Source organism: Dipteris shenzhenensis, chromosome 32, assembly GCF_047967505.1.
Source record: "Dipteris shenzhenensis isolate YYH24624 ecotype China chromosome 32, Dip_SZ_1.0, whole genome shotgun sequence".
In the NCBI taxonomy this organism is placed as follows: domain Eukaryota; kingdom Viridiplantae; phylum Streptophyta; class Polypodiopsida; order Gleicheniales; family Dipteridaceae; genus Dipteris; species Dipteris shenzhenensis.
Genome location: NC_141627.1, coordinates 33,120,755 through 33,127,618, shown reverse-complemented (window position 1 = coordinate 33,127,618; position 6,864 = coordinate 33,120,755).

The following is a 6,864-nucleotide window of genomic DNA, read 5'->3' as shown; positions in this document are numbered from 1 at the left end:
CCGTCTTTTTAAATCTTCAAGAAAAAAAGATTCTTTCATGCTGGTGGAATTTACCTTGTCTGCGTCCATGTCTTATGCTGCAATGTCCCGAGCTTTCTGATTCTCTGTACCTGTTCTCGACAACAGACAAGATATTAAAACCATTTTCCTTGCACGCATGTTTGGTGTAACATATTCATGACTTGTCTCTGCCTTTTTCAATCTCTGGTAGTGAATACCTTTATGCGCGTGGTTGTGTTGTCGGCTGTGAGAACTCTTGTGGAATTGGTCTGAATATGTCTGGATGTGGGCAATGTAGTATGCGCAGCCTCGTTCTCTCAGTCACTCTGGACAACATCACGTATGCTAGGCCAGGGGCAAACACTCCTCGAAATATGAGCAGCGCTTTGTTGGATATGGTTGCGCCTTGGGATTTGTGTCCCGTGATAGCGTATGCTAGGGTTAGTGGAAATGTGGACTTGTGGAGCCATTTTCCATTTATTGCCTTTCGCTGATGCTTCGAGTGTCGTAATGTGAGCATGGCCGCTGTTGTGTCCACGACGACAGTGATACCGTTGATTTCTCCCCTGCTAGTTGCATTGATGCTCTTGATTTTGCACATTGCTCCATTTGCGGCACCTATTGCGAGGTCGATGTTTTTTGTTATCATTGCCTTCGCCCCCACGCAAAATTTTCCTATCTTGTTGAAGCTTTTGTCCTCCAACCATTCTTTGAGAGCTGGTTCGCTCCCGGTGTTACTGTGTATTTGAACATGCACAATCATCTCGGGAGTGTTGAATTTCTCCACAAGCTCATCGTTGAAGGTAGCGACATCGACTCTGTGCGTGCAAATGATGGTTGTTTCGGCATCGATGAAGTGGCATGCACCTTCCTTGTCGACAATGCACTGCCCCAAATAGTCAGAAATCTCGTCAGTTGTGGGCGTCCTGAGTCTTATCGTATGCAAGAATGCCAGGAACGGCATGTCTCGTGCATGTCGCACCGAGAATTGCATGTGGTACATTTTCGCTTGAGCCCAGTGCGCGGAGGACGTGATGTGGCACGGCTCGCAGAGATCCTCACGGTGTTTGCAGACTGGCGGTAATTGTGCCAGGTCACCAAAAATTATGAGCATTTTGTGTCTGAATGGCTCATGCAATGTGCCATTAGTCACATTGACGATTTGTTTTACCACGAGATCGAAAGTCATCCTTGTTAGCATGGACATCTCGTCAATGATGATCACGTTGGCTTCCTTGATTGCGAGGTGTCGCTCATCCGTCTCATGGATGTTGAGTGGGTACTGACTGCTACGCATAGGGGTCTTGAATTGGTAGTGTATAGTGGTTGCAATCCCGCTCAGCCGCATCGCAGCCGCCCCTGTTGATGCACAGAGTATTTCCGTTTTGTTTTGCGCTACCAGATGCGAAACATAGTACTGTATCAAGAGAAGCTTTTGCCGCTACCTGGTGTTCCACAGACAACGTGCAGCCCCAAGCTTGTTGAAGCTAGGCTTTCGAAGACTCTTTGTTGTTCTACTGTCAATGCGGCATTGGCGACGGTGCGAAACTCAGCCATTTTTTCCAACATCCTCGCGTGTGTTGGCCCTTCGACGGTTTGCTGGTCGATGTTAGGCGCTTCCATCGGGCAGTCTCGGATGATCGCAACCTTTTGCAATTCGTTGCTCAATATGAGGCCACGCATTTGGCATTCGACAAAGTAGGATCTAGCTGTGTTGGCAGGTGATATGAGCTCCGTTTCATTCCTGAAGCTGAGTTTTCGCAAGAGCACATTGTAGAAGTACCCCTCTGGTTGATGTCCAGGGTGGTAGTCAGTGAATCTGACTACTCGCTCACATTTTGCGATCCTGTTGCCTAAGAGGTCAAGACTGACCGTTGCACGTTGCGTTTCCTTGGGCTTTCGGATCACATATTGCCTATGGTAATCGTAGAACGTGCTATCCTCGATGACGCTCGGTCTCCCGCAGTATATGTCGACCGGGTGCAGGGTGACGTTGTTGTTTCGCGAGATGATGCGTTGTCTTAGAGATGGTGGCGAGGAGTCGACATAGTGAACGGTCTTGCTCCTTGTGATTGTTGGTATCTGCATGCAGTTTAGCGCAGCCTCTGTTGGAGAGGTTGGTTTTGATAGGAGGCTCACGACGATGAGTTTCAGCTTTACTTCGTCGAGATGTTGCAACCCCAAACGCGAGGCGTCTTCTGAACGGATGTTCAGTTTGCCCATTGGTTCAAATTTCATCGCGTACTTGAGGAGGTAGTGAGAGATTGAAGAGTTTGTCACCCGCTGTATGTTCATGTGTGCACCCCACAACAGTAACACGGAAGGGTGGTAAGGGACGACGTTTTGGTGCTCATGTCCCGGCCAGTAATACAACCAACGTTGCGTCAAAGGGTTGAGGATGGGCTCATATTCTGGCTGTGTTGCGAAAGGGAAGCTGTGCTTGCAACTGTGGTGTGACGGTCTGACGTAGCACGCTTTCCTGCATACGTGCAACTGCTTCCTGAGAACTAGTTCTCGCAGCCTTGTGTTTCGAGGATCCAGGGCCTCGTCCCTGGGGACGTAAGCCGCAATCTCATTTGCAATTCGCTGACGGTCATCATGGTGGACCCACAATATGACATGGGCGTGTAGGAAGCCCCTGTTTTGTATCTCATAACGAACGACATGGTGTTGTATTCGGCCAAGCAGACCGTCGGATGAAAGCAAATGCTTGCGCATGAACATGTGGAAGCGTGCGTGGAAAAGTGCCATGCATTCAATAGGACAGTCCTTCCAAGTGAATTGCGCATTATAATGTGTTGTGATGCTCTCGATCACATTAATTTCTTGCCACCGTGTATCAGTGACCTCGTCTGCAGTGAATGTCAGAAAGAAATCTGGGAGGCCCCAAGCATCGACCATCGTTATGAGGTCCTTCAGTTGCCGTCGATGCCACGATGGGGACCCGGCATTGTTGATGGCATGCTGTAGCGAAGCACGTGTCTCATTGCGTCTTCATCGGTCGTGGCAAGGTTGGCTTTCCTATATTGGTCGATGTCTCGTTGCAAGCATGTAGAGTTGCTTGAATTGGCAATCATCACTGCCTGTTTTAACTGGAACATGATCAACAAGTATGGCTTGTTAGAGCGTGTAGATAGAGAATAAGGTGCATATTCTCATTTTCACATAGTTGCTGAACTGTATGCAGCCATCATAGTAGCCCCGTCCGAAAGGGAACAGGAAGGGGAACACTGCTGACTCCATGGTTATGTCAACGCACGCACTGCCAGCTGCTGCTACTCCATCGACGTGGAATGAAGTGACCCTCTCTGAAAGCATTTCTGTACCCCGTAGCTGTATGGAGGCAAACTCATGCTTGTCCCTTGCATCAAAGGCGCGACGGTTCGCGGGGTCCACCATGTTTTGCAAAAGCAGGAGCTCAGGCTGAGATTCCGCTATTGACATTAACTCGAAGGGAGCTGTCTCATCGTGTAGTTCCAAGATACCTGCAATGGTTTGAGGACTCAAGATGCACATACCCATCTTGATGTCCGCACGCTCTGCTAAAGAATTGTACTTGCGCAATATTGGATTGTTCTCGATGTTGTATGCGAGCACACCTGACAGCTCGTTCGTCACGATTTCTTGAGCCGAGCTTAGTGGGACGTTTCGCCAAGATATCAGAGGATTGTCTAGAAGTGACCTTCGATCGAGTGTGCCACGAGCAATCGCATTTGCAGTCGTGGTAACTGAAATGGATATATCTATGATGCTTAGCAGTTGCGTGTGGAGGTGGTTTGTTTTAAGCAACTGCCGAGAGTACTGTGGCATCAACCGCACAATGTATCTGCTCCGCTGGGCATCTCTTGTGCAGCTTTGGCATTTCCAGTAAGTCACTTGCATGCCCATATTCTCGCAGGCATCCAAAAGTATCACGTTTCTGAGTGCGGCGCTGTGGCTCGAGATGTCTATGCCTTGCAAAGAAACGATCCTTTGGTTTGCAGACAGTAGCGTGGTTATGCCACAGACACCGCAGATTTGAAGGCTAGAGAAAATAGCCGCGCAATTACTAACCCATTGCTTGTATCTATCTGCGATGGTCAACCACGATGATGTAGCTGGCCTCAAGGACATCTTTCTTGATGTTATATCAAGTTGAATAGCTCGACCTCTGGCTGCTCTGAGCGTTGACGAATGGTCATGTTCGAAGGAGTTTCCGATGGTCATTTCTACATCGTGACATGAATCGATGTCTTATGTTCGGGTTTAAACACCTACAGGGATTAATAATAAAAACCATCCGAAACTTTGCTACAATTTCACTCACGTGGTTTTGTCTAAACGCAACAGGAAAAACAAAATGGACTGAACCTCTATCTTTAGAAGGTGAAAGAATTGATAAAATGACTTGAATCAAGCAAATACATTTTGTTGTGCGTACCTTTAGGAGAAGACACTCGTTTGGAGGCTGCAAACATCTCGAAAACAGAAGTGTTGCAGACATGATTAGTATGTTGGTCGAACCAAGCAAATGTAATGTTCCCTTGCGGAAACAGAATGTGCGAAGAAGTGTGCGTGCTCAAGATGAGGTGTAAAAAAAAAAAAACCATACGTAATGTATGGTGAAGAGCCGGCACATGTCTCTCCAAAAATTATATATCATAGGGGAACGTGCCATCCCCCCGTTTCGAATAGTCACCTCCAGTGTTGGAGGTGTAGCGCATTAATGCGGACCAGAGCAACAGACGGTGCAGAAACATTTCAGAATTGAAATGACTGTACATTCTACTTACGTGGAGTATCCTTTTGACGTCCACAGCTCGACGAGAAGTCGCCTATTTCTTTGCTGGAATGTTGGAATCTGAAAAACAATCATGATTAGTCAATATGCATTCCTCATGTTCTGCATGTTTGGATATGTTGGTTAGCATATGTGCAATTTCCTAAAGATGATAAATTCAAGCACAAAAGCTATACACAATCCAACGATCAAAGATGTTCAAACCATCAAGGTAATCATCTTCACACATCTTCGAGCAGTTGTAGTTACAATTTTTGCCTTTGCAAGATTCCAAAAAATTATGACTATGGAAATATAAAAGTGCGTATAAATAACATCTTATTATATCTAAAATGATTCACTATGTCCATGATCTTATGAGTTGGCAATAGTTATCATTGACACTTTTGCAAACTTTGATCAGATCGCAACAATTATTGATGTTTGCAACTATTCATAAAGATTACAGGGATATAATCAGAGAAGGAGATACTTTAATAACATTACTATATGACAGATTGAGATCTGGGGATATCATTCAAGGTCTTCCGAAAGTTGAGCAATTGTTGGAATCTCGTTCGATCGCTTCTGTTTCAGCGGGAATCGAAGATATTTCTAGAAAATGGAATAGGGGTGTTATACGACTAATTGGGAATCTTCGGAGTCATTTTCTAAGTGCTAGAATAAGTGTGGAACAGCGTCAATTGGTTCTGATTGACTAAATCTGAAAGATTTATGGATCTCAAGGAGTATAAATATCTGATAAACATATAGAAATTATCATTCGACAACTGACATCGAGAGTAGTAACTTCGGAAGACGGAATAACTAATGTTTTTCCACCTGGAGAGTCTCTCGTCGCCTCCCATCGCCATGAACAGCATGGGATCCCTCGCGTCACCTGAGGATTGAGAGCTCTGCATTCTCCATCACCTCCCTCCCTTGCCTCACGCCACCCCCCTGCTCCTCCCTCCCCTTTTTCTCTCCCCTCCATCAAGAATTTCCGTCTCAGAAGTCGATTTCTTCCTATCCCTTTTTTCGATTCGCGGGACGTAGCCTCAGTCCCTCCCCGCAGCTCTGACTCCCTGGCAGTGCACGAGAGTCATAGACAGAGTTTTTACGAGCTTTTGAATGCACGCCTTGGGGCCTCCCCCAACGGAAGGAACAGGCTCTCCTGTGTTAAGACCGACGCAGCAGGCATCCAAGGAGGAGAGCTTAAGCGGAGAGATGAAATTGGGATTTAGGCTATAGCCCGTTCGAGATGGAGGATGGAATTCTTCGGCAGTTCATGTGGTAGAGAAGGCTAGTTTGCAGGGGTGGTAAAATGAATGAGATAGAGCCTAGACGAGGTCCTGTTAGATTAGTGATGTAATATCGAATGCTTCGGCATTGTATGTGGCGGAGATTGAGTGTAGATTGAGAGATTCGTTGCGGGGCTTTTGTCTGAATCGGTGGGAGGAGAGGGGCGGAACTGAGCAATTGCTGAGAAAGAGAGGAAAACAGGCGAGCGATCGCCGAAGCAATCCAATTCGCGAAAGAAACAACAAGGCAACAGAGAAAGAGAGGGTGCGCGATCCCTGCTGAGGCAATCCCAGAGAAGAGAGCTAGAGAACGCGATCAGCTTCGCGAAGGAAAGTGAAAAAGCAAGAGAGCTGCGCAGATGAGGCTGGGAGTGACAGAGCTATGGCCATACCTGGGCTCCTTGCTAGGCTTCGTAGCATTCGGGCAGACGATGCTGACTGCGGTGTTGTCGATGGAGGTGCGCGTGATGCTTGGAAGGCTCACTGTGCGACTGCTAGATTGGTTCTCCAGCTACAGCTTCATCGACATCCCGGAGTACGATGGAAATTGTGTGGCCTTAAAGCATAATGAAGGGTTTGTTGTGTGGAATTATAAATTTCTCCCTAGAAAAATCAGTTGTAGCTCAAATGGACAACTCAAATAAGGTCTCAATGCAATCTTGATTTGAGAAAAGGAAACGAGAGAAGGTTTGGCTAAACGCTGATCAAGAAATTTTTTGAAGCCTTATGATTTGCCTAAGCGACGAGCTACACACAAGGAGTCACCAAAGATCCCTTGTAATCTCACATTCGCGCAATCGAAAT